A 21,278-nucleotide genomic window follows, 5' to 3' on the forward strand; every position below is an offset into this window, starting at 1 on the left:
AGATGGACCTAGAAATAGAACATGTTTCAAATCAGGAAAACCATTTGTCTGTATGCTGGTCCGATGGACCAAATACGATGCAATGGCAGCTATTGGCTACTGGCTATTGAACTTCCTTTTCTAGTCCCGTCGTATATGTCATCACGTTCAAAACGAACTGACTTTGGTCTGTTCATGTGTGGGCAAGTCCGTTCAGTCAAAAGTCCGTCGGGAAGACCATCGGACCATTTCTGACGGAAAGTCCGGTCGTTTGTAAGTGATATTAGACTTCTTCTGGCGTTTTAAACTTACCTGGACGATGGTCCTTACCTTAAACTGTGTTGAAAGTCTTGAGAGGGCGACTAACAGCTTATTGTAGGCAGCACACAGGACAAACAGCTAGAGACAAGAAGCGATTTTAATTATTGGGCTTTACAGGATGGGGGGGGGAAAAACTGAAGGGTTAAAGATCCAAGAAAAAAGGTACCATGTATTACAGACTGGCAGACCACCAGGAGCTTCAAAGAGGCGACCCACTGGAAGCACAGCAGAGCCATACTGAAGTGAGGGCAAAGAATTTACTTCCTTCCCTTAATAAAGATAGCCGCTGGAGCTTTGCGCCATGCTGCACATGTGTGGCCAATGGCGCTCGGACCTGCCTGCTCCACCAAATGCGACAGCTGCATGTGCCTGCGCAGTAGGGGCAGAGAGACACCAGAGACATTAGAAAGATCGCGCGAGGCCTGTGCCAGTCCTTAGGCACCTCGAAGGCTAAAATAAGAGGAGGAAAGAAACAACACTGGCAGGTAAGCAAAAGAGAAAAAATAAATCCTTAGAAAGAAGGTGAAAAGGAAGAGGAGAGGGGAAAAAAGAAAAGAAGGGGAATGGCCATAGAGAAAACTTTCCTTCTTAAAGAAACAAGGGGAAAAAGAGAAACAAAATTTGCAAGCTAAGGGGGTGACTGTAGCTGCTTTCTCTGCTGCAGGCCTTGAGCTGACACCTGATAATGGGTGCAGAAATAAAAGTTCTTACTTAAGAAGCACTGCATGTCCCAAAAATATATTAGCGCGTTTAGCAGCCCTAGGCCATGGACTGCATCTGGAAGAGCCTCAAACCAGACAGAAACTGCTGAATGCAGAGGCAAGGACGTTCGACCAACAATCACTGTCCTTAAGGTAAGAGGAAAAAAAGGAGAATGCTGGGGGAGTCTCTGACACTCACTTTTAAAAGATATTCACTGATCCTGAGGAAGGAGCCAAGAAGGAGCTTGTCACGGGTATGCTGCCATGGAGACACCAGGAAAAAGTTTTGCCAATTGTTCTACTTTAAAAATTATGCTTTTAAAAGGTATAAGTCTTCTTTTTTCAAAGTGCCTCCTCAACCCATCTGCCTTTTCACAGCAATAAGTTTACTACTAATCTATAGTAGATTTTTTTAAACTGTTAACAGGAAAAAGGATTCAGAACAAAGACAAACCATCAGTAAAACCAACAATACTAAGAACACACAACAACACCACACTGAGAAATCAACATTACCAAAGACATAACATGAAAATGGCTGCCAGTGGCATCAATAACTTCATAAATAAACAACGGGAAGTAAAGAGCTGTATCAGTGCCTATACAGTTAGTACGTAAAAAAAAAAATCCATTCCACAATAACACAACACCACACTGAGAAAGTCAACATTACCAGAGACATAAAATGAAAATGGCTGCCAGTGGCATCAATAACGTCATAAATAAACAACGGGAAGTAAAAGAGCTGTATCTGTGCCTATACAGTAGGTACGTAAAAAATAAAAATAAAATATTCCATTCCACAATAACTGAAATGTTAGTATCAATCATTTATTCAGTTCTATCCTGCAGACTGCCCTACTTACTGACTTCATGGAGTATTTAACAAAAGATAAGATAGCTTTGAAATATTACTGCACAATACCTGCACTACCTGTTTACTGACTAAATATCAGCAGGAAACATTCATTCAAGTCATCTTATTTATAAATGTGAGAGCTGGTGAATATACGATACAGGATATGTTCAAAGATAGATGATGAATCATATGGCTCTTATCAGGATGTGCTACATCTTTAAGCATCTATAGACACTAGATGAACTTACTTCCTTTAAAATATCTGAAACATCTGAAAGGTAGACATTGAGGAAAGAAAAAAGCAATAAAGCCACTGTTAATCAATACTGCCGGGAATTGAACATATTTATCTTGGTACTAATTACTTATACTGGAGATACAAATGGTGGTACCCCCCAAAATAGCCTTGCATAGTGACATCATCCTGGGGTGCCCAACCAATTACAGGTCTCTTATTTAAAGTAAATTCAAATACAACAACTAAATGCTAATATTACCCATTATATTAGCCTTCTTCAACCCCAGAGGAACCCTTAAAATAATATCAGGTCTCAGGAAACGCTTGCTAAAATTAATTAGAGTTTTGTGGAAAGAATGCTTCTTACATTGGTGGTTAGTGGGAAAATGCCCCTTATATTGGTGAATAGTAAGAATAATTTCCCTTATATTGATGATCAGTGGGAAGAATGTCTCTTACGGTGAAGAGAATGGCCAGTGGAGAGAATGCCCCTTACGGTGATGGTAAAAGAGTAGAATGCTCCTTACATTGGTGATCAGTGGGAAGAATATTCCTTACATTGGTGGTTATTGGGAAGAATGCCCCTTATGCTGGTAATCAGTGGGAAGAATGCCCGCTACATTGGTACTTAACCACTTCACCTCTAGAAGGTTTACCCCCTTCCTGACCAGGTCATTTTTCGTGATATGGCACTGCGCTATTTTGAACTGACAATTGCGTGGTCCTGCAACAGTGCACCCTGAATAAATTTGATATCCCTTTTTTTCCCCACAAATAGAGCTTTCGAAACTAAAGAATACATACAAAACTATTCAACACATCACTTTTGACGTTGTATTCTGAAGTATGAAAAATGTTGTATTGTAAGTAACCTCTTCACTTTCGACATGAGGCTAGCATGCCACAAAAAACAAACGTTCAGTCGTCCGAAAATCTAAAGCCCCGTATACAAGATCGCAAATCCTGCCAGCAAAAGTCCGATGTGAGCTTTTGGTCGGATATTCCAACCATGTGTATGCTCCATTGGACTTTTGAGAGCAGGTTCTCTATTTTTCCGACGGAAAAAGTTACGAGCGTAAATTCTGATAGTTTGTAGCAATTCCGACGGGCAAAATTCCTACGCATGCTCGGAAACAATTCGCCGCATGGTCAGAAGCATTGAACTTCATTTTCTCGGCTCGTAGTAGTGTTGTATGTCAGCGCGTTCTTGATGGTCGAAAGTTCAGAGAACTTTTGTATAACCATGTGTATGCAAGACGAGCTAAAAACCGTTCAAGATTTTTCAAACGAAAACTCTGATCGTGTGTACGGGGCTTCATATTGGTGGTCAGTGGGAAAAACACTCCTTACATTGGTGGACAGCGGGAAAAATACTCCTTAACCACTTACAGACCGACTGTGGTCATTACAGAACAGAAACTTGAAGTAGAATACCATTGTTATGGCAGCAGCTAGCTGCCATAATCCCGGTATCCACTTCTTCAGCGGGCGGTCCACTTTCAGATAAAAGTGGTCCCAGTGGCGGATTCCCCCGTGAGATCACGTTTATCGGTGGCGGGAGAGGGTCCCCTCCCTCCCGCTGCTCTCCGGTGCGGCGGATGTGATCGCGTCCTCTCCCCTGCTTGACATGGAGCTGAGTGAGGGGAAGATGGCCCCCCACGCTCGGCTCCATACAATCGCAGGGTGGAAGCGATGTCAAAACATCACTTCTGCCCAAAGCTCTTAAAAGGGACTTTTTTTTTTTTAAACAACTTTTTTTATTGCTTTTTAGTGTAAATATGAGATCTGAGGTCTTTTTGACCCCAGATCTCATATTTAGGAGGTCCTGTCATGCTCTTTTTCTATTAAAAGGGATGTTTACATTCCCTGTAATAGGAATAAAAGTGACACATTTTTTTAAAAGAACAGAGTAAAAATAAATAAGAAAAAGTTAAATAAGAAAAAAAAAACAACACATGTGAGATATCATCGCAATCGTTAGAGTGATAGCAATAATTCTAGCCCTGGACCCTCTCTGTAACTCAAAACATTCAACCTGTACAATTTTTTAAACGCCGCATATGGAGATTTTTAAGGATAAAAGTTTGTTGTCATTCCATGAGCGGGCACAATTGTGAAGCATAACATGTTGGGTATCAATTTACTCAGTGTAACATTATCTTTCACAATATAAAAAAAATATGCTCTAACTTAACTGTTGTCTTATTTTTCAATTCAAAAAAGTGTAAGCCCTTGTACACACGGTCGGAGATTCCGATAACCAAATCCATCGGATTTTGTCTGACGGATTTTGTGCGAAACTGTTGCATACACACGGTTGGACAAAGTTGTCAGAAAATCCGATGTGATTACGTTATTTCGTTACGACGGGACTACGTTCACGCTAGTAGCCAATAGCTTTGGTGTAGGAATTTGATCTGAGCATGCGTGGCACTTTGTCCGATCGGAATTCTCTACACATGATCGGAGTATGTCCGATCGGAGCATTTTGTCGGAAAATTTTACCAACAAGTTGGAAAACTTGGTCCGTCGGATACTCCGACGGAAACAGTCCGATGTAGACCACACACAGTCGGAATATCTGACAAAACGGTCCGATCGGACACATTCCGTCGGAATCTCCGACCGTGTGTACAAGGGCTTAGACTGCTGCGCAAATATGGTGTGACAGAAAGTATTGCAACGACCACCATTTTATTCTCTATGGTGTTTGAAAAAATATATATATCATGTTAGGGGGTTCTAAGTACGTTTCTAGCAAAATAAAATGATTTTAACTTGTAAACAACAGGTTTGAAAAATAGGCCTGGTCTTAAGTTGGTGGTCCGTGAATGCCCATTACATCGGTGCTGATTGGGAAGAATGCCCTTCACATGGGTGGTTAGTGGGAAGAATGCCTCTTACATTGGTGATCATTGGAAAGAATGCCTCTTACATTGGTGATCAGTGGAAAGAATGAGGCCGCGTACACACGCGCGGACTGTTCGCCCAACTTTGTCCGTCCAACAGTTTCGGCAAACAGTCCGCTCAAACTTAGCATGGACGGACATGGCCACACACGACGGACGAACAGTTTGCTGAAACCGTGCGCGATGACGTGAACGGCACGTACGACGGGACGAAAAATACGACGTCCTATACACTGCATTATAGCTTTCGGCGTGAAAATCCTTTCTAAGCATGCGCGCAACTTTGTTTGACGAACAAGCCTACACACGAGCGGGCTGTTCGCTGAAACAAGGTTTCAGCGGACAGTTTTTCGGAAATTCCGAAAAACCTTGTCCGTCCAACTGTCCGCTGAAACTGTCCGCTGAAAGCCCACACACGAGCGGACTGTCCGCCCAAACACTGTTCAGCGGACAAAGTTGGGCGAACAGTCCGCCCGTGTGTACGCGGCCTGACTCTTACATTGGTGGTTAGGTTAGTGGGAAGAATGCTACTTACATTGGTGGTTAGAGGGAAGCATGACCCTTATATTTGTTGTCAGTGGGAAGAATGCCCCTTACATTGGTGATCAATGGGAAGAATGAGCATGAAAAAGTATCATATGGAAAAAAAGTATGACAATTGTTTATGATACAGTGCTTTAGCAAAACTCCTATCCTAAACAGCCATTGAATCTGCCATGTTAGATTCTGTTTGATCTGCAATTGCCATGGTGCTGCTCATGTGATCAGTTATGACACCAGCCATTTGAGGTCTTGACAGTTCAACTGAGAGAACAAGCAACTGTGACAGTTATCATTCATGGAATGCCTGGAATGTAACTGTTTTGGGAAACAGGTAAATCAATGAGTTTAGTTACACTTTAACCACTTCCCGACCAGCGCACGACGATGTACGTCGACAGAATGGCACGGCCAGGCATATTGGCGTACAGGTACGTCCAATATTCGATGCCGCCCTGCCATCGGGAGCGCGCTGGCGGAGGCGCGCTCCCGCGCTGGTCAGGACCCCCGTTAGTCCGGTCGCGGGACCCGCGGACTCGATCGCCGCGGGCATCCCCGCGATCGTCTCACGGAGCAGCCGAATGGAGAAAATGCTGTATAAACAACATTTCTCCATTCTGCCTAGCAACTAGTGACGCTGATCTCTGCTCCATGTGATTGGAGCAGAGATCAGTGTACACTAAATGAAAGCCCAACCCCCCCACAGTTAGTAACACACCCCTAGGAACACTTAACCCCTACACTGCCACCCACTGGTTAACCCTTTCACTGCCAGTGTCATTTACACAGGAATCACTGCATTTATACAGCAGTGATTACTGTATAAATGACAATGGTCCCAAAAATATGTCAAAAATGTCCGATGAGTCCCCCACAATGTCGCAGTCACAATAAAAATGGCAGATCGCCGCCATTACTAGTAAAAAAAATAATAATAAAAAATTATTAATAAAAATGCTATAAAACTATCCCCTATTTTGTAAACGCTATAACTTTTGCGCAAACCAATCAATAATCGCTTATTGCGATTTTTTTTACCAAAAATATGTAGAAGAATACGTATCGGCCTAAACTGAGGGAAAAAAATATTTTTTTATATATTTTTGGGGGATATTTATTATAACAAAAAGTAAAAAATAATGCGTTTTTTTCAAAATTGTCGCTCTATTTTTGTTTATAGCGCAAAAAATAAAAACCGCAGGGGTGATCAAATACCACCAAAAGAAAGCTCTATTTGTGGGAAAAAAAGGTCGTCAATTTTGTTTGGGAGCCACGTCGCACGACCGCGCAATTGTCAGTTAAAGCGACGCAGTGCCGAATCGCAAAAAGTGGTCTGGTCTTTGACCAGCAAAATGGTCCGGTCTGCAAGTGGTTAAAGAATACATAAAACAACATATATTTTTTCAAAAGTTTTGCAATTATTTTTTAGTGCAGGTAGCATGTACATGCAAATTTGCACATTATGGCAGACCTACAGTACCTGTTAAAAGGCCCTAGCATCCAGTGATGCCCTACCATTCAGTGATGCAATTCCATCACAATCTCCCTCATTTATCCTTTATTAAGAAAAATAAATAAATTGCCATATAATGTCCCATGTTGTAGATCCATCATCATTCATATTGTTCAGCAATGTAGGTCCATCGTTAATCATAATGTGAAACAAGCCAGCAGGTGGGCCAGGATGTAATTTTTCTAGTGCTAGTAGTGATACTGCCACTAAATGAATGACTTCCAGATGCAGTGCCAGCATGAGGTTTGGCATGGGCGAGCAAGCCAAATCTGATCATTTAGTTTTCACTCTCAGGAATCCTCAAGCAGCTACAGTTTGGGTTGTAACCTCTGTCGACCTAAACCCAAAACTCATTGTTATCTATAACTTCCTGTGCCCACTTGCTGTGATGCTCTCCTATCAGTTAGAATGGTTCCCAGCTCTCTTTGTGGATTGCAGAACACCTCCGCCAATGTTATGATGAAGAGAAGAGGAGCAAGTGTTCTGTAGTCCTGTCTTAAGGTGACCATACTGCTCCTTCATAGACAAAGAGTGAGGATTGTCATCCTAGGACAGAGATTGTATCATTTGCAGACTTAGGTTAAAATAAAAAAATAAAATAAGAGAATAATGCCTATGTAGCGGCCACAACCTTTGCTATGCGGCCTTGACTTATTTGGCTTACCAGTTACCTTCTCTTGGCCTGCCCTTCCATGTCTAGGGGTTCCCAGGGTTGATACCCAACAACTTGAATGCTGACACAGATGAAGTCCTCTTTAAAGGGTTTTATTTTGCAATTTTAACTTCCAAACAACATAGTGTTTTAAGGAACAGAGGGCACGGGTGAAGAACTCAGGCACCTTGAACTGCAGGTCTAGCAACGTCTCTAATTCCACCCAGAGAGTAGCCACTCACAGCTGGGCACTTCAAGGCTGAACAGATCTCTAGCCAGAGATCATGGCAGTTAGCACATTGACTCAAAATTTGAAACAGTCTTGTGAACGTGGACAAGTTGTAACCAAAGGCAAACAGGAACCTTTTCCTCAGTACCTGGAACGTTTCCCGTCTCCTCAATGGTACTGGAAAAGCGTGAATTCGTCAATGTCCTTCCCAACTCAGTAACCAGGCACTTCCCAGGATGCCACTTGCCGGCCCTCCTCCGAAGAGTCCTCCCCCGGTCACTTCCACGAGCTGTGGTGCCTCTCCAAGCCGAGAGCACACCCGGGCACCTTGAATTCTCCCTCAGTTACTGCACCTCAGACCAGCCGGGTCCGAGACTCAGGAACAGACGGATCCCTGCCCCAGACCAGACAGGTCTATCAGGGGCCTTCCACAGGAGCATGTTGCAGGGTGTCAAACACCCTGTGACAGGGACTGCTCACGGGGCTACCCTGGAACCAGGACAGACCACACGGGTCTCAGGAACTCCTCTCTCAAAACACAGAATAAAACAAAACAAACAGAATAAATTATGAGACGAAAGATATTAGCTACTGGTTCGTTTATAGTCCCGTCGTATGTGTTCTACGTCACCGCGTTCAGAACGATCGGATTTTCCAACAACTTTGCATGACCATGTGTATGCAACACAAGTTTGGGCCAAAATCCGTCAGAAAAAATCCGACAGATTTTGATCATCGGAAAGTCTGACCGTGTGTACAGGGCATTAGTCTGTAGGGTTCAATACTGAGCTGGCCTACCCTTTGTATCTATAACAGCTTCAAATCTTCTGGGAAGACTGTCCACAGTGTTTAGAAGTGTGTCTATGGGAATATTTGACTATTCTTCCAGAAGCGCATTTGTAAAGTCAGACACTGCTGTTGAATGAGAAGGCCTGGCTCGCAGTCTGCGCTTCAATTCACCCCAAAGGTGTTCCACCAGGTTGAGGTCAGGACTCTGTGCAGGCCAGTCAAGCTCCTCCACCCCAAACTCACTCATCCATGTCTTCATGGACCTTGCTTTGTGCACTGGTCCAAATCATTTGGTGAAGGAGGAATTATGGTGTGGGGTTGTTTTTCAAGGGTTGGGCCTGGCCCCTTAGTTACAGTGAAGGGAACTCTTAAGGCGTCAGCATACCAAGACATTTTGGACAATTTCATGCTCCCAACTTTGTGGGACCAGTTTGAGGATGGCCCCTTCCTGTTTCAAAATGACTGCGCACCAGTGCACAAACAAGGTCCATAAAGAAATAGATGAGTGAGTTTGGGGTGGAGGAACTTGACTGGCCTGCACACAGTCCTGACCTCAACCTGAGAGAACACATCAGTGCCTGACCTCACAAATGCACTTTTGGAAGAATGGTCAAACATTCCCATAGACACACTGCTAAACCTTGTGGACAACCTTCACAGAAGAGTTGAAGCTGTTATAGCTGCAGAGGGTGGGCCAACTCAATCCAACCCCCAGATCAGTTCGCATATCGCAGTGCGATCTGCAAACTCGGATAGGAATCGGATCGCATGGTGTGAACACCCATGCGATCCGGTTCTGCTGTGTACCAAAAAAAGGGTCCTGTGCGAGTTTGGGCCGGGTGCGATGCAAATTCAGCCATACTATCTGTATGGCAGAACTCGCATCGCACAGAGATCGGATGTGATTTGCACTGCAGTGCGGTGCGAATCACATCCGATTCTCGTCACCGCTGCAATGTGAACCCAGCCTAAATCATTATGCATGTATTGCCTTGTTCAATTGTCACTTGCCTCATATAAAGTCCCAACTTCCTTTTTAGTTTTCAGTGCCGGCTGGTGTCGGACACTAGGGGAAGTGGTAACATCATGTGACAGTGCTCAGGTTTAGTGACTGCCTGCTGGACCCATACATGACCACATAGGAGAAGGCCCCATGCTCCCACATTTCTAGAACTATGGTTATAGCTGGCTGTGGCAGCAGAAAGTAGTGGCAGTGGCAAGGTGAGTATGGGCTCATTCACACGGGTGGCCACAGAGTAGTATAAGCAGGCAAAGCTAGGATTTTACTGGCTGTCCACCTTAAGGAGGGCATGCAGTCACTCAGGGTTGTACACATGCCATGGCTGAAATGCTTTGTAGGCAGGACCGCCATCGAATGTGACCTATTTTAGTGTACATGGACGCTCCACAACTGCCCTGCAATAGCATGCAATGTACACGGTTGCGGTGTCGTGGTTCAGCCTTTTTTAGAGTTAAAACCGGTGGGGAGGAGTTGACATATTGCCTCCTTACCGCCTGTCATATACCCTTTGAAAAGTGAACTACAGTGGATTGTTTTTCAGAAGGGCAGCAAGGGCTGCCGCATGTGAGAGAGAGACCAGCCAGTGGGGTTCGGGGAGCCCTTTGCACAGATATTGTCACTTGGCCCTGAATTAGTCACTTTATCCCGTCTTTTTAAAATAAGCTGAATGTTTTTGCCATAATTGTTTAATGATGTAGAAGAACACCTTGGCTGTATCACCGGAGCTGCATTATAATGCCGTGCATGTTTAACCAAAATTAATGGTTTTCCGCACAAGAAGACAAAGGACCGTGGGGAGGATGCAAAATGTCTCCATATGTTTGTATAAATGATGGGTACTCCAAGGAGTTTCTCTTCCCTTCTCATGGCTTTAAATGTTGTGAAAGTGTCCATAAATGCACATGGCACTTCAGACATAAAATAGTAAACACATCAATCTGCTACAATATATCACCACTGCGTTGTTTATCATTTTCTTTTAATAGGTCAAAAGCTGAATAAATTGTGTACCTGCAAGCATCGCCGCTGTAGCATACAAATGCTTTTTCTTTTCTGTCTTGTCCTTTTATATTGCCGTCTAATGGCACCCATAAAATTAAAGCAGAGCTCTACAATGAAGAAGAACAATCAATAGCTATTTACCTGCGTCTGCTTTCTGTATTTGGATGGACTGATTAGGATTTAAATTAATGCCCTGTGAAGCTTTTACCCAGAAGCAGAAAATCAAGTCAAACTGTGAACAGATGCTATTTCTGTATGCTCTGGGCTCCAACATGTAATTGCATACAATGCGATTCACTGCAACTTTAAACATTCAACCTCCACAATACGCTTTTTTTTTTAAGAAACCTAGTCTCACATGCAGTGTAGGCACTGTTGCAGGCCAGAAGAGAAACACAGAGAGCACACAACCTGACATTAAAGGGTTTATCCAAGCAAAATAAAACCTCTCTTTTGTAAGTGTAGCAATAACCCCAGGGAAGAACCGCTGGAAATATACAGGGTCACCTTACCTGTCCAGAGACTGCACACCCTGTGTTAAGGCTCAGAATGAAGTATAACAACAAATTCAGGCTCAGTCTAGGTTTTTTTGGGGGGTTATTGCAGATTTTGAACTAAATGAAGAGAGGAAAGTTGAGGGTGCAGGATACCGAAAGGCACTTACAAAATTCCTGGAGGACGGCTTCCTGAACAATCATGGCTCAGCAGTATTAGACTCTATAGTTGCAGACTTAAAATGATGTTGAAGAAAATTGGGAAAACCAGTAAATCTGAGATCCTATGAGAGCAGTCACAGTCTTTTACAGCAACTTCTGGCATCTCACCCTCAAGAAATACATCCACACCTGGAGCTGCAGGCAGAAAGGGCCCCACCTCTCCAGCCAAATTTTCAAAGGCCAATTTCCTTCAGGCAAGTCTTCTTTCATGCCCTTTACCCATAGCACTTGCTAAAGCCTAGTGGCCCCTTCCAGGACCGAAAGTCCCAGGGTAAGACAGCTCTGATCATATCCTCCTACATATTTATCTTCTCTCCAGCCACACCTTCTGAGCTAACCTCCCAGGGATTGACTAAGGTCAGATTCCTATTCATAAGCCAGTGACTGATCCTCCCACAATACTTTTGGAATATTCTTCCAAAAGCAGACAGGAGCAATCAGCTACCACTTTTAGGGATAAACCTGATCATATCTAAAGCTGGCTGGCTAGAACAGCACTATATACTAAATTTAGCCAGCCGAAGGCAGGAATACTACATGAGGCTTTAATAATGTGTGTACAATAACAGTATGATCCTTTAAAATCCATTAACCTTTAGGCTGCTTTCACACTGAGGCACTTTGCAGGCGCTTTAGGCTGCTTTCACACTGGGGCGGTATTCAGGCGTTACAGCGCTAAAAATAGCGCCTGTGTAACGCCTGAAAAAAACCGGCCCCTTTAACTCCAGTGTGAAAGCCGGAGGGCTTTCACACTGGAGCGATGAGCTGGCCGGACGGTGAAAAAAGTCCTGCTAGCCGCATCTTTGCAGCGGTGAAGGAGCGGTGTATTCACCGCTCCTATACCGCTCGTACCCATTGAAATCAATGGGACACCGCGGCAATACCGCCGGCAAAGCGCCGCTGCAGCGGCGCTTTGCGGGCGGGTTTAACCCCTTTTCAGCCGCTAGCGGGGGTTAAAACCACCCGCTAGCGCCCGCACACCGCCGCTAAAACGACGGTAAAGCGCCGCTAAAAATAGCGGCGCTTTACCGCCGACGCTGCTCCCGCCCCAGTGTGAAAGCAGCCTAAGTGCTAAAAATAGCGCCTGCAAAGCGCCTTGAAACAGTTTGTTTCTCCAGTGTGAAAGCCCCAAGGGTTGTCGGACTTTCCACCAACAAATGTTGGCTAGCATGCTCTCAAATTTTCCGCCAACAAATGTGTGTTGGCGGACTTTCCGATCGTGTGTACACAAATCTGTTGTAGAAAAATCCAAAGTACAAACATGCATGCTCGGAAGCAGGCATGGTCGGTCTTGTAAACTAGCATTTGCATTGGAGAATTAACATTTGTGACGTGGCAAATTATGAAATCTCCAAATGCAGCGCACATTCTCTTCTTCTTTAATGGGATAATAATGAAGCTGCTTTGCTGGTGATACTGATGGAGTTATTGCAAACACATTTTCAATGGCTTTTTTTTCTAGTGATATCAAGAATAATATTATTATGTTTTTTTTATTTTTATTTGTGCAAGTTACCGCAACACCATTATCCCGTAGTTTTTAAGAACAAAGATACAACTATGTTGGTGTCCCTTGTCAATTTTACATTGTAGTTTTTAAAATGTAACTGCCTACTCCCAAACTATTGGTATTATTCTCCACAATTAAAATAAATATTAAAAAAAATAAAATTAGACATGCTATCTGTCAATAGAACTTAACCAAAAAGTGCATTCTATGCATTCAAAAATATAGAAAATATACTAAATCAAATCATTATTCAACCAAAAAAATAATGTCAAAGTAACTCCAAGGCCAATAATAAATAACACGTTATCTCCTCCGATTGCACACGAACTGAAAAGTACAAATCAACACTCACCACGTCGTAAGTCTTGTATGTCACTACGTTCATAATTGTTGGCCAACATTTGTGTGACCGTGTGTATGCAAGACAAGTTTGAGCCAACACCCTTTCGAACAAAATTCCATGGTTTTGCAGTCCGATCCTGTGTACGAGGCATTAGGCTCGTTTTTGAAGCTGGTCTTGACGGCACTGTCTGTATGCTTACCTACATTGAGGCTTAATATTATAGTATCTTGATTCTCTTTAAATGCCCAGGCCCACCATTGGGAATAACCCCCTACAGATGCAAAAAGAAAGATATAGGAGCTGGTTGGCTTGTTGGATTCAATACAGTGATGATGAATTATGTCAGGGTGCAATGGGGGGGGGGGGGGGTGTTCACATCTGGGGTATTTGTTTTTAAGTTGGGCCATGGCTCATATTCAACCAGATTTCAGCTTATTGCAGTCATTGGAGGGAAGAGATAAACATTGATTGGTTGCTTTAGGCTCATTTACACAGGCTTATGTATCTATATAGTAAAAAAATGCACTTTTTATCTTTCAAAAAGTTTTCCCCAGTGCAAATCCTTTCATCCAATTTCTAAATTGCTGAATTTGTAAATTTCAAAAGGCAATATAAAGTAATAGTAGTGATAGAAAGAAAGCACTTGTGGGTTTAGCTAATCATTTTTTTTTCTATAATTCTCCTTTAAGGGGTGTGGCAGGGTCCTATGCCTACATACTTTTGCTAATAGGTGTCCCTCATTGCCATCTCAAAAAGTTGGGAGCTGTGCTATAGTATTCATGGCTTAGACACAAACAATTCTGCTAATAACTTACACACATTTATACAAGTTTATATTTTAGATCCCTTTCACACTGTAGGCAGTTTTCAGGCATTTTAGTGCTAGAAATAGTGCCTGTAACCCAATGGTCATCAACCCTGTCCTCAAGGCCCACTAACAGGCCAGGTTTTATGTATTATCTTGGGGAGATGCAGACTAGTATATTGCAATCACTGAGCAGCAAATGATATCACCTGTGATGTATTTCTGTTATCTTGCAAACCTTGTCTGTTAGAGTCCATTCGCACGGGCAACACGACTTTGAGCGAGACTTTGGGAGGCAACTTGGACACGACTTGAGTATGAATCACAGCACGACTTGAGGCAACTTACAAGGCAACTTGAAGTTGCTTCCAGGACAGGGGACTTTGCCAGAGGCCAATCACATAATAATCAGCTCTGTGGGAGGAAGGGGTTTGCCTAGAAAACTATTTTTACTTCCTGGAAAGTTGCTTCAGTTAAGACAGGGGATCAGACTTGGAGGCAACTTCTATTGAAATCAATGGGTACAATTTGCCTAGAAGTCGGATTAAAGTAGTACAGGAACCTTTTCTGAAGTCGGAGCGACTTCAGTAGTGTACATTAAGACGGCTCTCGTTCATTTACATTGATTTTATCATGTTGCGCGACTTGAGGCAACTTGGGACGACTTCAAGTCGGACCCAAAGTTGCTCCTGTGTGAATGGACTCTTAGTGGACCCTGAGGACAGGGTTGATGACCACTGATGTAAAGCACCTGAAAACTGCCTCCTATGCCTCCCGAGTGTGAAAGCACTCAGGCTTGTCAGAAACACAGGGGGTTATTTACTAAAAGTGGAGGGTGCAAAATCTGCATAGGAACCAATCAGATTGCAGCTTTTATTGCCAAAGCCTAAGACCAGCTTCACACTGAGCCGCAGCCGAGTTAGCTCTGCTTAAGCGGCGCTTTTTGACTGCTAGAGAGGGGTTTTAAACCACTTGCTTACTGGGCACTTAAACCCCCCTCAGTCCCAGACCAATTTTCAGCTTTCAGCGCTGATGCATTTTGAATGACAATTGCGCAGGCATACAACACTGTACCCAAATGAAATTTTTATCATTTTTTTCCCACAAATAGAGCTTTCTTTTGGTGGTATTTAATCACAGCTGGGAGTTTTATTTTTTGCTAAACAAACAAAAAAACATGCAAAAAAAAAAAAATCATGTTTAATAGTTTGTTATAAAATTTTGCAAACAGGTCATTTTTCTCCTTCATTGAAGTGCGCTGATGAGGCGGCACTTATAGGCTGCACTGGTGGGCACTGATAGGCTGCACTGGTGGGCACTGATAGGCTGCATTGGTGGGCACTGTTAGGCATAGTTAAGGTGGCACTAATAGGCACAGATAAGGCGGCACCGATGGGCACAGATAAGGCGGCACTGATGGGCAAAGACGGGCACAGATAAGATGGCACGGATGGGTGGCACTAAGGGGCACTGATAGGTACCACTGATATATGGGACTGCTGGGCACTTATAGGTGGCACTGATAGGTGGCTCTGATAGGTGGCACTGCTGGGCACTGATGGGTGGCACTGCTGGGCACTGATGGGCGGCACTGCTGGGCACAGATATGTGGCACTGGGGTGCAGCACCTTTGTTTAGGCAGACTGTGGGCACTGCTGGGTGGCACTGTGGGCACTGCTGGGTGGCACTGCTGGGTGGCACTGTGGGCACTGCTGGGTGGCACTATGGGCACTGCTGGGTGGCACTGACAGGGGGGACACATTGTTTATTTAGGCAGGCAAAGCAGGGGGCAGGTGGGCACTGGCAGGGGGAAGGTGGGCACTGGCAGGGCTGGCCGTGATCGGGACTGATGTCCCGATCACGGCCGCCGGTAATCGGCTTTTTTTTTTCTCCTCGCGCTGTCAGCGCGAGGAGGAATAATAGCTGATTACCGGCTCCGTTATTTTACATAATCATCTGTCATTGGCTGACAGCTAATCACGTGATAAGGGGTCGGGATCGACCCCTTGCACGGATCGGTGATCAGGCGAGTCTCGTAGACTCGCCGATCACAGAGCGCGCCACGCGCGCCCCTCAGGGGGGCGCGCAGGCCGCTCGTGCATGGGACTACGTCAATAGACGTAGTCCCGGAAAAGAAGATCCGCGCTGTAGCCATCATTCGGGTCTCAAGTGGTTAACCTCCGTTAGCGGCTGAAGAAGAAGTTCAAAACGTCTGTGTTGCAGCGCTTAAGAAGCGTTGCCCATGCATTCCATGAAATTAGCCTCAGAACCCGTGTAATTCATATGTGTTCGGGTTTAAAGGGATGAGGTGGCAACTCTAGCTAAAGTGCCGCTTGTTTTAGGAAGCCTGAGTGCTTTTACACTGGGGTGGTGCGCTTGGCATCTTTGGGGGGGAGAGGGCGCACCCAAACTGCACCTGCCTATTGGAATGCATGGGCAAAGCTTCTTAAGCGCCGCAACACAGAAGTTTTAAACCTCTTCTTAGGCCGCTAACGGAGGTTAAAAACGCCTCTCTAGCAGTCAAAAAGCGCCGCTTAAACAGCGCTAAAGTGCTGCTAAAATGAGCATCGCTTTAGAGCTAACTCGGCCGCGGCTCAGTGTGAAGCTGGCCTTAGGCTCTGGCAATAAAAGCTGCAATCTGATTGGTTTCTAGAGTTTGCACCCTCCACTTTTAGTAAATAACCCCCTGTGTTTCTGACAAAGCTGATAAGTGTCTTGCTTATAAGTGTTGCTATAATAACAATGATTAGATAGAGCCCCTAGAGAGCTGTCACTCATCCATGCAAGAAATGACGCAATTTGCGACAGATTCATGTACCTGTCGGTATGGTGTATACTATTCTGTTTTGGAATTGCCTCACACAGAATTTTGTCTCAGGGCTTGTTTACGCTTTGTGTGGTGCGCTGTGTTTTTCCACACTAGAAAAATGCAGGTCTCTGCAAGGGCACACAGAAAGCAGTCGTTTGACCTTGTGCCCTGTTTACACCAAAAGTCTGTTGTCATGTGTATTACAGACCTGTGCCTAAAATATGCCACGTGTTTTCCTTTTTCTGCACTGCAATGCACATAAGCACATGTAAAACAAACACGATGCAACAGACAGAAAAAAAAAGGCGCTTTTTTTTTTAACCAGCCATATCCAGACAGGATTGTGGTCCCGACACAGTACTCACACATTCAAAACAATTTGTTCTGATGTGAAAGAGGTCTTGTTTACCTCCACTTTTCTTATCACCAACATGGCAGCATTTCGGAAGGAATTTGTTGCATCCATAGCAACAGAATTTAAAAGTGTTTCACATATAATCTATCTGAATTTGTTGCTCGTGTTGGAAATAACAAGAAAATTGTTGCACGCTTTACATGAATTTGGTGAAGGACATCCTAACAAAATGAGCACAAATGCTTCATTGACGCTCTGTTGTGATGACATGACTAGGGTATAAATGATGCTTTGCTCTCCCAAACCGCTTGACCACCACTCCTCCACTAACCTTTTCAAAAAAACAACCATATAAGACTCAAGATGGAGTACAATGGCCATTTATTACCAATTATAAATAACTTATGAACATATCAACATATGAAAATCCAGTGCATTTTGCTAAAATAGGAGTCACAAGGTCCTAGTAGGCATCAACTACTCGCACCTGCGTAACCACTGAAATTTTCCATGATGGGTCCCTATAAATGTACATATTCTTTATGCTCAAAAACCTAGAGCAGAAAAAAGTAGCCGGCAAAGTGAGCGGTGTGTGCATGGGGCAGTTGCTCCTTAGTAAAAGATATATCCAGACTTGCCACCCCACCTTCACACCGATGAGTGCAATGTGACTATCAATATGGTGAAGTGGTGCCACATTGAGAAAAAATTTATGAAATATTTTGGACAGTGCAATGATATAGATCGAGAGATGAGGAAGCGCCTTAGGGGTGAATATGAAAACAACAGAAATGCAAGCCGTGACAGATCATATAGGATGAAACAAAATCTCTCCAAAGCTAGCAGTTATTGAGAGAAGTTTCTTGCCAAGCCACCACATGTACGTTCACCCCTACGTATTCCACCAGTGATAATTTGTATTTATTTTACTATCAAAATTCCTTTTTTTTTTTATTATTTAGACATGTTCATGCAAATGTCCAGATATTTTAACAGAAAAGTATTTTATTCATTAAAAGACTGCTCCACTTAAAAAAATAAAAATAAAAAAACCTAGAGCAGGACCTTGTACCCCACCGGCTGCCATGACAAAACCTCAAAAAACCTTAGTCTCAACTGCATACAACATACCATGGAACTCAATAAGGCTGGTGTCAGGGCTGTGCTCAGCCCTTCCTTCTCTGAGCTGGCCACTCAGCCTAAAGCCTCTTGGACACGACCAATCTTTTTGACAGCAACAAGTCCGTCGGACAATTCGATCGCGTGTGGGCTCCATCGGACCTTTGCTTGCCAAAAATCCTGCGGACTTTAGAAATAGAACATGTTTAAATTTTCCCACCGGAACTCCACCGGACCGAGAAATCCGTTTGTGTGTATGCTAATCCGATGGAAAAGAAACAACGTTAGGGCAGCTATTGGGTACTGGCTATGAACTTCCTTATTCTAGTTCAGTCGTACGTCATCAAGTTACAATCCGTCCGACTTTGGTGTGATTGTGTGTGTCCAAGTCCGTTCATTCAGAAAGTCCGCCAGAACTCCGCTGAAAGTCCATCGGGAAGACTGACGGACCTAGTCCGTCGAAAAGTCCAGTCGCGTGTACACGGCATTAGTCGACATCACAGAGACGCTCTACTGCATTCCTGTTAAAAGACTTGCTTGGCTGACATCCCTTCTGGCTCCAGATCCTGCTTGTTGTTTTACCACGCACATCTCTGGCTCCCTGATGTTTGTCTTGCCTGACTATCCGTTCTGGTTCCTGAACTCTGGCTATCTTTTGACTATGTTTGTTCTACCTACTTTCAGTATTAAACAAGTGTAATTCTGTCTTGGTCTGATTTCATGGTTTCTGACAGGCGGGAGGGCGAACTTTTGTCCCAAGCACACTCTCCTCCCACTGATAACTTCCGTGACCCTCCTACAGATTCCCTTACTGTAGTCCCACCTTCTACAGCCCTCACCACCAATCAGGAGAGTACTCTATATAAGGCAATATAAGGCTATACTCAAGGCTATATAAGTATTTCATTCATTCATTCACTCTTATAAATAATGCTTCCCACTGACCAGCAGCCCTTTCCCTATGACAACCCCATTTAACCCTGTCATGTCGGCCCTTCGAGCATGCATTTTTTGTTAACTCTGGGCCTATCTTTACTGATGGAAGCATTATGTGACATCTCACCTGAAGCTGTAACCCCAAGAATATTAGCATAGAAACTGCAGCTATCACAGTAACCAACACCCTTAGGCCTTGTTTACACTTGCAGTTGGGGGGGAGTAAAAATGCCCTTTTGAACTGTGTTTTTACCGCCACCCACTCACTCGCCATTAATGCCTCCAGATATGTGGTCTCACGGAAGTAGGTCTTTATCCCTGATGCTACATATGAGCGTACCTTTTTTTGTGCAGACAAAGCTCTCTTGAACTAGCGATTGAGACTTAGGACACTTGGTTCCAGGTCACCCCAATCGTTGTGATAGCTTCTGATTGGATATTACAATGATGAGTCACTGCGCAGCCCACCCCTGTGTTGTTTTTTTTATCTTCTGAATGGAGGGAATGATACTTTGTATCTTCCTCCCCTTGAAGTTATCAGTGGGGGGAATCGTCACCACACAGAGTGATTAGGGTGTGCTGAAGCACATCTGGTACACCCCTTGTGCACGCCTATGTAAGTGATATATTGTGGGTCCCAATATTTGGATGAAACAACAGTCCTGGATTAGGGATGGATCTCCAACAAATGTAAAAATTGCTGACCAATGAGCAGTTTCTACTCAATTATGCACTCACCAGAAGCATGTACTTCAACAGCATTAAAAACCAGTGTAGTAAAGTGTAGTAAAACCAAATCATCACTCGAGAGCCTCCACCAGCATATGCACTCACCAGAGGTTAGATGGATGTAAGCCTTAATAATCTCCTTTAGAGTAGGGTCCATCCCAATTCCTCTTGTCAGTGAAACGAGAGGATCAGTCAGTGAAACGGTAAGCTGCACAAAAAGCTCACCACCGGAAGCCCACAAGAGTGCTTATATTGTGCAGCAGATATTTAAAATTGAGTAATGCCATGTACACACGGCCGGTTTTCCCATCGGAAAAAAACTCTGAAGGTTTTTCCGACTGAATTCTGCTGAAACTGTCTTGCATACACACGATCACACGAAAATCTGATCGTCAAGAACGCGGAGACGTACAGTGCATACAACAGTACTAGAAAAAGGAAGTTCAATAGCCAGTAGCCAATAGCCTCCGTCTCGTACTTGCTTCAGAGCATGCGTCGTTTTTGGTCCGTTGGAACAGCATACAGACGAGCGGTTTTCCCGATAGGAATTGGTTCCGTCGGAAATATTTAGAACATGTTCTATTTCTAGGTCTGTCAGAATTAAAAAAAAAAAAAAGTCAGATGAGGCATACACATGATCGGAATATACGATGAAAAGCTTCCGTCAGACTTTTTCTGTCGGACATTCCGCTCATGTGTACGCGGCATAAGGGATCCCTTGATAACGAGCGTGTGCACAAAACGCATCAGTGGAGACCTGCATGCTGAGGTCATTGCCACCGCATCCGTGTGTTCAGTAGTGGTGACTTCTGTTGTAAGTCCGGCCAGTTTATTTAATTTGCTATGCTATAGCTTTGTAACTGTTTTTATTCAATTTTAAATAAATACTGCACCATATAAACAAACTTCTGGTGAGTGCATATTTAAGTAAAAACAAAGAAGATACCAAATAGATATCAACAGGTAGGACTTTTAAGGCATGGAAGCAAATAGGAAAGTAGAAAAAAATATTTATTTTATTGAAAAATACAATATCATAACAGTGTTCAAAACAATATATAAAAATCACATGAAATGATATAATTTGTACATTGAGCCCATGTGCATCGCGTCAATGTGCGTGTGTCGCGTGAATGTTCCCTTAATACATTACGGATGTGGCATTGTGGGTGCTCCCTCCTTCCTATTTTGCATATTTAAGTA

The 21,278-nt window shown here is 43.7% G+C and overlaps 1 protein-coding gene and 1 pseudogene across 1 annotated transcript in view; one reads left to right on the forward strand and one right to left on the reverse strand.

Annotated features, from left to right (window-relative positions):
• Positions 1-21,278, reverse strand: part of ADGRA1 (adhesion G protein-coupled receptor A1) — a 1,280,537-nt gene that overhangs the window by 1,113,361 nt on the left and 145,898 nt on the right. The gene's annotated exons all lie outside the window — the stretch shown is intronic.
• Positions 468-18,144, forward strand: LOC143930028 (COX assembly mitochondrial protein 2 homolog pseudogene; annotated as a pseudogene).

The sequence above is a fragment of the Lithobates pipiens genome, unplaced genomic scaffold (genome assembly GCF_037356315.1).
Source record: "Lithobates pipiens isolate NorthernLeopardFrog02 unplaced genomic scaffold, aLitPip1_a1.2 Scaffold_25, whole genome shotgun sequence".
In the NCBI taxonomy this organism is placed as follows: domain Eukaryota; kingdom Metazoa; phylum Chordata; class Amphibia; order Anura; family Ranidae; genus Lithobates; species Lithobates pipiens.